The sequence below is a fragment of the Crocodylus porosus genome, unplaced genomic scaffold, assembly GCF_001723895.1.
Source record: "Crocodylus porosus isolate Cpor-Errol unplaced genomic scaffold, CroPor_comp1, whole genome shotgun sequence".
Taxonomy (NCBI): Eukaryota; Metazoa; Chordata; order Crocodylia; family Crocodylidae; genus Crocodylus; species Crocodylus porosus.
Genome location: NW_017728912.1, coordinates 20,626,188 through 20,636,681, shown reverse-complemented (window position 1 = coordinate 20,636,681; position 10,494 = coordinate 20,626,188). Strand labels below are relative to the sequence as shown.

At 42.4% G+C, this 10,494-nt stretch overlaps 1 long non-coding RNA gene across 1 annotated transcript in view; it reads right to left on the bottom strand.

Moving 5' to 3' along the window:
- Positions 1 to 3,034: 3,034 nt before the first annotated feature.
- LOC109309399 overlaps positions 3,035 to 10,494 on the bottom strand; it is a 19,805-nt gene continuing 12,345 nt past the window's right edge. Inside the window, exon 3 of the long non-coding RNA XR_002100899.1 lies at positions 3,035 to 3,047. This is a non-coding gene — a long non-coding RNA (uncharacterized LOC109309399). The remainder of the gene's footprint in view (positions 3,048 to 10,494) is intronic.

Below are 10,494 nucleotides of genomic sequence, written 5' to 3'. Positions count from 1 at the left end.
TCTTTGGTTCCCAGCATGTCCATTGCCTGGACTGATGTGGCTTACTTAATCCATTCTCCCTTTTTGGCATACTTTAAATCTTAAACTTAAATTTCTCCCTGCTCTAACATGATCAAGAGAGGTCCCAATACAGGTATTCCTCTGCTCTGCAACTTGCATTTTAGAAAAATCCCCAACTGCAGGGAAAACAAGAGGCACTTTGAGCCAGCTGCTGCACCAGGACTCAAGAGACCTGGGTTCTGTTCCTGGTTCTGGTGACCTGTCATGTAACCTAAGAAAGTCCCTAAGAGCTGATATTATGATAATTCAGGCACTGTAAAGTCTAAGTAGTTTAGGAGCCTAACTCTCATTATCCACCAGTGACGAATATACATAGGGGATGTCTACAGTGCACAATACATTGTCACTTGAAGAAATAAGAATTAGCTCTGGGAGGAATAGCTGCACTAGCACAGTGTCCATCTTGGGATGATTTACCCTGATGGAGTAGGGTAATTTACTCCAGAATAAGAGTATTCACACATGAGTTATTTAGGAATTGCCATTATGTCTTATATCCATGCTGTCTTCCCAGTAAATCTGCAAGGATAGACAAGGCCTTAGTCTGTCCCATTCATTTCGATTGTGTGCTGTTTGTAATGTTCATTTACAATATGTTAATATAATGATTCTCACAGTGGGATCAGACCCCAGCTGTACAACACAAATAATACTAATACAACACACATAATACATGGTTATTATTTTCAGAAATGAGACCTTGCCCAGTTGCCACTTTTGGTATCATTTATTTAATTAGTTGATGTATGCAAACACCCCACTCTGCGGGACATTCTGCAAACAGTGAGTATGAGGGTGTTCCTTCCCCAAAGAGCTTGCAAAGTAGACAAGACCTTCAAAAAGTGAATGAAAGGAAATGTTATCCCCACTTTACAGATGAGGAACTGAAGCACCAAAGAGATTAAAGGATATGCTCGATATCATATGGGAAATCTGTGAAAGGTGAGAATTAAACCATGTTCGTCAAGGTCTTAGTCTAGTGCCATGAACAGGAGTTCATTCCTCAGTCCAAGACAGACAGTTCTTCACAGTTCTAACACAGTCACTTAGCAACAAGAAAATAAAACACAGTGATCCTGACATCTTTCCCTTTTCAAGAAAGATGTGCATGTGTGTATTGGAGAGGAAGCTGGGGGACAGGATGTGGCTTATTTTACTATTTTAATTCCATAATATGTATATGCTTAATTGAAGGGGGAGATGAATTCTTCTGTCTTTAGATGATGAAAATAAAAAGTGATCAAGATAGATTTTTGTTGTCCTCTGGGCACTAAAAGCTTAAATGTAAAATGCATGACTTATTATATCTAGTCTACTCTTAGGGGTAAATATTCAGTGTGGGGAATTAGTTGTTGTTAATTGGACTTGTAAGCTGAATTCCCAGGGTGTTGCACTGAAAATGTATCCCTTTGTTTTAATATTGAAATAGGGAGAAGCCGGCTCTGTGATCAAGGAAAATGTGTGTATTGCGTTTTATTATAGCAGTGGATTCCAAGAATCATCATCGCCCAAATGCTGAATTGCAGTCATTTAATATCAATATTTTGGGGTGAATTGTTAAATGCGCCACAGGAGGTGCATGCTTGGTAAATTGTTTTTATTATATTAAGCACACCTCTTGCATATGCCATTTTGAAAGGTTAGGTACAGAACCCTAGCTGGTAGAATACCATATAGTTTTATTTGACTTTGGAGCAGCTAGTTGATTTACCACATCTGAAGACATGGTGCATTGTTCCCTAATGCACTGCCTACATGCATAAAACATTATATGCAAAAGGCAGTGGGCCCAATTCTGCTCTCAGTGACATCTGAGACACCCAAACTGAATTAACTGTGATTGCTTGGGTGTAGCTGAGAGCAGAATTTAGCACTTAATCTTACAGTTGGTTTTATGGAAAGTAATTTCAATGAGAGGATTTTGAACAAAATGAGTGGATTTGAAAAAGGTCTGCTTTAAGAAGCATATTTTATGTCATTACATAAATCTGTAAATATTGCATGGTATTTCAGTTTCTCATGTCCGTTCTCTCACTGTCTCTCTCTGCATAAGTTTTAATAATTATACACACACACACACATATACATATATGTACGTATACACACACACACACACACACACACACACACACACATACATATATAGGTATATGCATACACACCACAGTTTCCATATATACAGTTTCATGTATGTGTGTGTATACACATACAAACAAGTAGATGTGCATCAACATATTGGTTACGTATCAGATCAGCACTAATAAAAGGAAAATTAACATGATTGGCTATCGGCTTTTTTTGACTGGTGTAGCTGATAATGTCACCAATAAATATGATATGCCTTCTGGCAGGGGCCCCTGGATTCCACATGCATGTGCGCAGCCACACACATACATGTGGACAGGAATGCAGCCAGGCAGCATGGAGAGCAGTGCCTTGCAGGTAAGTCTGTGGAGGGGAAGGGGTGCCCCTTCCCTCCCTCACATCTTTTCCCCTCCACAGACTTACCTACAGGGAGCTACTCTCCACGCTGTCGGTATCAGCCAAGAAATTCTTTATTGGTGCACCCCTACAAACAAGTATATATATGAAACTGACTCAGGAGACCAAGAAACACCCAGAGTCTGTGTTTCAGGCTTTTGCTCCCTAAGCCAGTCCATTCTGCAGAAAGTGTGATAAAACACCAATCCCTCGAACAGAGACCATAGGTCAGACATCTTATATAACACTGTTTTTCAGCTGATCCTTTTTGCATGGTTAATTGCTACTGGTATAATCCAAATAGTAACAGTTAAACCCTGCCTAGATTTGCATGTTCCTGTCAGTAAAATGTTCTCAGTGTTCCTAAAAGACCCAGGAAAATAAGCTGAGGGGATATTTAAATGACTTTTAAACCCCTCAGAATATCACATTCTCAAAGTCTCCCATTACCCTTCATTTATCTTGTAAGTGAAGAGCACAAAGATATATATTAAAATGTAAGTTGACTCATGATTCCCTTTTTCATTGTTACTCCCTGCTAGGTGTGTTAAGGTAGTCCTGCACTATTTTATAGGAGTCAACATGGAACATCACTTCCCTCCCACCTGCTGTTATGTTTTTCATTCAATCCACAGCTCAGGTTTGCACTTACTGAAGTCAAAGGAAGTTTGTTGTTTGACTGGAAGCAGGGTCTTACCCACATCTCTTTCTCACCTGCATTGGTAAGGTCAGTTTCAGCAAATGGCAGTCAAATTCTCACAATGAACTTTTCCCAACCTGTGAGGGTGGGAATTAATTATGTTATTACTGTATCTCTGTTTTACAAATGTGGAGGAGATGGGAAACAAGGAAGTTAAGCCCCCCAAAATTAATCAATTTGATTGCGTTAGGTTTTGAGTGCCCATCCTGAGACAGCTTACCATGTCTCCAACTACTGAGAAAGATGGAGGCATCCATAATCAGCAACCACTTTTGATTATGTAGCCCCAAGTCACTTGTCTAAGTCTACAGAAGGAAATAGTGTCAAAATCAGGATTAGAATTCTGTAGATTTTGCCTTCCTAGTCCTGTGTTTGGGACACTGAAATACAGCAAAATGCCTCACTTTCTTTAATGGAATACAATGAAGGGGTGCACTGATTTTGCAGAATGCTCTAGAGGTTTCAGCAGACATTTCTAGAAACTTATGAATTTAGCATATCATTATGTAAAAAATACACCCTACAGATGACTGCAGGAGAGGGTTTTGTAAAGAGTAGGCCTCAGATACAAACAAAATTAGTTTGCATCTGACATTAAAGATCAAATTTACCCAAGCCTGTACAAAATCCTCCTATATAAGGGATGTCCTAATGTAGTCTTGTAATTAGGGGATGAAGGCAATGTGGTATGACTCCCATACCTACTTTGGACTGGGGTGGAGGTCTCTACACTGATCTCAAATCATTTGGTGAGGAGAGAAACATTAGGCATGAACCAAAATTGATGCCACTCTATCAGCAGTTACAGGTTTTCAGTGAACTGAACCGCTCAATACAATAGCCACTACTGCAGCAGGAGTTGGAAAAGATGCAATGGAGGGCAAGCTTGAGCGTTGGATTCCATCCCAGATAACTCTTATGTGGGGATGTGCACTAAGCCCATTTAATTGGGCTTTCTGCAGGAAGGCTGAACTTCACCCCAAGAGAAGTGAAGGATTACAGGTCTCCTCCAGATGGTGATTTTTTTTGTTCAAGGTAAGAAGAAGTAAGCAGGTGTACAAATGGGGTCTACCTATGTTGGTTTTAATCAGCAACTTTAAGCAAACTCAGTTCTCTCATCAGAAAAGGAGAAAAATAAACAGCTGAGCACTGTGATTCATTTACACTTCAAATATACTTTGAGTTGGTTATTCCTCAATTAATCAAATAGCTGGTGTATCCCTAAAGTAGTATAAAGTGACACGCTGTGTGAAATCAATTTTGCCTTCCAAAATCATTAAATTCAGTAGCCTGTGACTACATCCCTGCTAATTCTAGCACTGGTCCTTTCATCCTCCATTAACTTTGGCGCGCCTAACAGGCTGTCAAAAATAATTTCCCAGAACGTAAATAATTCAGAAATTAAAAATTAATAAATAATAACAGAGAGCTACTGGGAGATAGACTGGGTCAATTAGTCAGCTCTGCATTCTGTTTCTTCGCAGCAGGGGGGCAGCCACATTCGTTACTAGAATCTTTCCTCCGATTCCTGGGTCTGATTTACAGCTCTTCATTACTGGATCCAGTCAGACACAATTACCTCCATCACTATCTCAGTTCCTAACTTCAAAGAAACACACATTTTCTTGTCTGCTTTTTTTCTCCTTGCAGCAGCCTCAGCTTGACGTCCCTGGAATTTCTTCCACGCGGACTAATTAATAAGACTTTGACTTATCATATTCACTTCTCTTCTTTGATGTCCTACCTTAGTCAATCATCCTATTTAATTAGAATTTCAATGATAACTTTACTTATCTTGTGGCTAGATGTAAATTAAAATAACGGGATTTTAATTCTCTTTCTTATGGGGTTATGACATTTTTGACAGAAAAAGTTTCAACCCAAATATGATGTTATGTACTTCCTATGCTAGGAGTGCATTCTGCTAAATTGTTTTCCCCTTTGCTACAAAATAATTTTGCTTGTTTAACAAGCTCCACTGAAATGGAAATGAACTCTAGTTTTTTGTAACATAATTTCCACAGGTCCATGTTGTGAAAGGCTACATTGACTTAAATGAACACAATTGAATCATGACACATGCCATGCAGTTAACAGGGAAAGAGGATGTAATTTTTGAGAGTATTTTCAGAGGCACCAGGAGTTAGGATCTTCACCCCCTCAGTTCGTTCCTTTCAGTCAATTTGTGGTATAACTCCAAGGTCTGTTACCTCCAGGCCTTGGTTAAAGGCCTAGTTTCACTGTACTTATTCAGGAAGGACTGTGGGGTCAGAGTTGTATTTAAATTTTAAAAAGTTTGTGCAAAACAGAATAAGGCTTCATTGCAATTAGTGGAAATACTGACTGAAGAAGGGCTACACATCAGGCCTTCACTAAGAAATGAGTGGCTCTCAAAGTATAACGATATGGACAAACAACAGGATAGCAGTACAGTGAACAGCATTTTTGATCTCCAAATTCATACCTTAACTGTAAATAGTAAAAGTATCTGGTACTTTTTTCATCCATAGGCAGGAATTTAGAATCTGTCAAAAATGGGATTAAATCATAAAGTCAAAGTGTTTGGTCACATAAACAGGTAGTATCACTGTACCAGCATAGATAAACCAGCACAGCACTCCTATAGGGCACAGAGATAGAAGATACCTTTATATTCCTATAACATGCCATGGATTACTTTAGTACAACCACCTCAGTAAAAAATAACCCTCCTTACCAACATAGTTATACTAGTGCGAAAGCTGTGTTGGCCAGTATAACCAATCTTCCATACATAGCACATTTTCTCACCCTGTTTCATCCTCATGCATTGCAGGTTATACAAAACCGTCCTATTTGGTCTGTACTGCTTTCTTCCTGCATGTGTGCTGGGGTATCATTCACCTCTGCAGATGCAATTGGATACAGTCTATACCAGTGGTCACCAACCAGTGGACCTCAATCCACAGGTACATCTTGGAGCCTCTTAGAGTCAATCTGGGCTGGGGCATGCACATGTCCCAGCCCAGCAGGTCAGTCCATGGGGGAGGGAAGGGGCAGGGGTTAGATCGGGGCCCCTGTGTTGAGGGACAGTGCCACAGAGGCAGGAGCAGGGGTTAGTTGAGTGGGGCCTCAACCAGGTGGGACTTACCCAACTAATTTTTTCTCCCTCTGTCTCGATCTGCACCCTTGTCTTCCCTCCCCACAGACCTACCTGCTGGGTGGGGTTGGGGCGGCGCACGGTAGATCTTGGGTTGTTTTTAAATTCCAAAGATGATCTCCTACTTAAAGAAGCTGGAGACCACTGGTCTATACACACACTCCACCAGTAAGACTAAGTGCAGACATTTGGGGAGGTTAGATCACATTAAAAATGGCGACCTGATTTAAGGTAAGTCGGGATGGGGGGCTAACAGAGGGGTTGGGGGATAGGGGGCAAGCAGGTTAGGGGGAGGAATGAGGGGTCCATAGGAGGAATAGAAGGGCAGGCGACATCCTCAGGAGTTATTGGAGGGAGTAGAGGGCAGGTCGGATCCGCTGGAGGGAACAGAGGACTTGGGGGGGGAGGCATGTGGCATCCCCAGGGGTATTGGGTGGGCAGGTGGCATTCATTGGCAGCTCAGGGGGCAAGTGGGATCGACAGGAGGGACGGGAGCCAAGCAGCATCTGTAGGAGTGATCGGGGGGGCAGGGGGTCCATGGGGGGTTCATAGAATCATAGAATCATCATAGAAGTCGGGTCGGAAGGGACCTTGTAGATCTTCAAGTCCGACCCCCCTGCCTGGGCAGGAGAAAAACTGGGCTCATATGACTCCAGCCAGATAGACATCAAGCCTCTTCTTAAAGACCCCCAGGGTAGGAGCCAGCACCACTTCCCTTGGAAGTTGGTTCCAGATCCTAGCCGCCCTGACTGTGAAGTAGTTCTTATGGGTTGCTGGGGTCTGGAAGGGTTTGGCAGGATCAAGGATCTCATGGGCTCTGTGGTGGAGCTTGGGGGGCCCCAGGGACTATTTTAGGACCCCAAAACTCCCCTAGGGAACCTACACCCCTATCCCTCTGACCCTTCCCCCCCACTGATACTTACTTGCTCAGCTCCTGGCAGCAGCGATCGCTAATAAATCTGGTACCCGGTGTGGCTTCCAAGGTGAGGAGTTTGGGGGTGCTAACTGGTTTTGGTGGGGGAGGAGTGTGGCAAGTGGCCAGGGGGCTAAAAGTAGCCCAGCACCAGGTGAGAGGGTATGAAAAGTGTAGCCCTGGGAGTGACACAAGCAGCTGGGCTTTCCCAGCCCTGGGGCTGTGCAGGTCTAACTGTACTGGAAGTTCCATGCACTGGTCTAACCTACATCAATTCAGTTGGAGTGTACATTGGTCCAGCTCTATCTTAGATCAGATTCTACATTTTAGACTAGTCTGTGTGGGAAGAACTTCTGTACTGTTCCAGGTTTAGACTGATTTTCAGTCACTGAGACCAGGTGTCAGTGTAAGGTCCACACCTGAGCGAACTAAGTTAGATGGGTGGCCATTTTAAACCAGATCTAACCTCCCTCTACCCTCCCCCCCAAATGCCTATACTTAAGCTAAGAGTGCACATATTGAGTTGGGGGCTTAGTCTGGAATTGGGCAGGTGGTATTTGTACAGCTGCCTTTTCTGGGGAGTGGAGAGGTAAGATGTTCTCGCAGGGACAGTAACTTCAACCTGTGGCTGTGGCTTAATCAGTGTGTTCTCCAGCTGCTACTTTGCTTTTTTCCTCTTCACCACTCAGTACTTGCCTGCACACACAGTACTTGATTTTTTCCCAATGCCTCTCAGAGTTCTGGTAGACTATGTAGGTAAGTCAATGAGTGAATAAAAAAACCAACAGTTAAGTTTTAAAGTTAAGTCTTATTATGAACCAGAAGATCCCATAGGACAGCAGAGGACTACTACAGTCTAAGGCAATAGTTGTCAATATTTTTAGACATAAGGCACTGCTCATTAGGCTTGAGGAACCTCTCGGAAAACTCTAGCTTTCATGTTTTTATTTGTTTTTTGACTACAAAAGTTAATACAGCAGTTTTCTTATTGCAAAGAACTCAGAAAGTCCACAGCAGGCAAATGTACACAAGACACTTAATGCTCAGAAACCTAATTCTACTGTGTATTAACAAAGAGAGCAAAACCCGTGCTAATGCACTAATGTGCAGTAGATTTAATCTAATGCACATTCACGTCACTAAATACCATTCATCTGCGCTAATGCACAGTAGCACTGATTACAGTGCATTTAGTACCTATCATTACAGGTACTAAACTTAATGAGCTGTCATTATGGTGGATTAATGAACTTGTAGACATGTTGAGGTAGTTAGAATGCTTTGAATACTATAGATTCCCATCTAAAATATCTGGGTTTATCTTGTGAATCATGTCGGCACACCTAACAGTACTAATATTTTGTGGCATCTTGGGGCATCCCTGAAAGCATCTCAAGGCACCCTAAGGTGCTGTGGCACGTTGGTTGAGAGTCACTGGACTAAAACAAGTCCATGAAGTCAGAACAGGACATTTATAGAGGAGGCTTAAAACATCAGACTACCTGAGTAAGGCAGGATAGTCAGGTAAAGGAAATGAAGCTACTTTTTAAGGACCCAGATCTGTAAGCATTGCTCATGTTGAAAAATTAGATCTTTTACTCTCACCTTTATTTCAGAAGCACCATTCAGTAAGTGTTCTGCAATGGAAGGGATGCACAACTGGAGGTTCTGGGAAGAGAGAAGGGTAAGTAGAATTGTGTGAGGGAGAAAAGAACAGTAATTAATTATTAAAGCTGCCGAGAGAGGCTTTTAAACTATTAAAAAAGCATTTAGAGACCCAGTTCAGCTGAGGGAATTTGGTTATATTGCGTTGGCCAGTGCTAAATGCTGTCTTGTACTCAACTTCTCTCAGACCCAGGAGAAATGAGTAAAGAATTTAGATTCTCTCTGTGGACAAAGCCTGGGAACAAATCTTGTACAACTTAAAATGCATTTAATCTTCACTCAGCTGTTGCCCAACAAAATACAGAACAGATTCTATTAGATAAAAAACCTCCTGGGATTCAATAAATAGCATATCATTCTGAAAGAAGTGTGTCAGGCTTGCCACCTATATATCTGTCCCATGAAATGGTACCACAGTTCCCTCCTCTTGGAATAATCCAGAAGAGGGTGAAATGTCCATTGGAACTTCTCTGAGGTCCCTCACACAAGTTATTTTCCTTATCTACCTCTAGAGATCTGGGGCTTTCAGATCTGTGTTGAGGATGTGGCCTGGAAACTGTTTGAAGATCCAGATTCAGTAAGGAAATAAGGCCTTCTCCCTAGCCCTTTTGTCACTCAGGATCATCTTTGCAGGAAAAGACCCTTATGGGTGATCATGCTGAGTCCCATCCTGCATTTGACTTTCACTGTACGACAGTACACTACACTCCATTTAAGGAAGAAGAAGGTACCGAAAAATCTTATGCTTTAGTCATAGAAAAAGTGCTATTTCCAGGAAAGAGAGCTTATCCCTATGCAGTGGTAGCACCAGTAGAGGGAGGGCTGAATCACTTGACTAATATCAACAATATCTAATTAGTCTAACCCTACTTGAGATAGTATCCACCGCACTAGGAAGTGTTCAAAAAAATGTCAGAAAAAAATGTTTAAAGATGCCCTTGCATGCTGTTGGGCTAAGTGCAGACATTCAGAGGGGAGTTAAGAGGAGGTTAGATTGGGTTAAAATGGCCACCTAATCTAACTGAGTTTGCCCTGGTGTAGACCTTAAACTGAGACCCAGTCGAAAGACCCAGTCGATCACTGAGACCCAGTGATGGAAAATCAGTCTAAACCCATTACAGTACAGAAGTTCCACACACATACGCTGGTCTAAGATAGACCCAGATTGATTTGCATTCAAACTTAATCAAGCTAAGTTAGAGCAGTGCATCGAACTTCTGTAGTTACCGATGCAGCCCCAAGGCTGGGAAAGTCCAGCCACATGTTTCAGTCCCTGGGCTGAGCTTTTTCTATCCACTCCCCTGGCACTAGGCTATTTGTAGCACCCTTAGTCCCTTGGTATCTGCCCCTTTGTGGACCATCCAGACCCCACCACCACCACCCTATCCTGCGAGCCACTCCAAGTGCCAGACTCCAAGCAATTGGTGGGGAAGGGGTGGGCTGGATGCAGGTGAAGGTATCCTGGGGAGAGTTAAGCAGCTAAAAATAGCATCTGGTCCTCTCCAACCCCACCACCCTCCCTGATCCCATGATTCC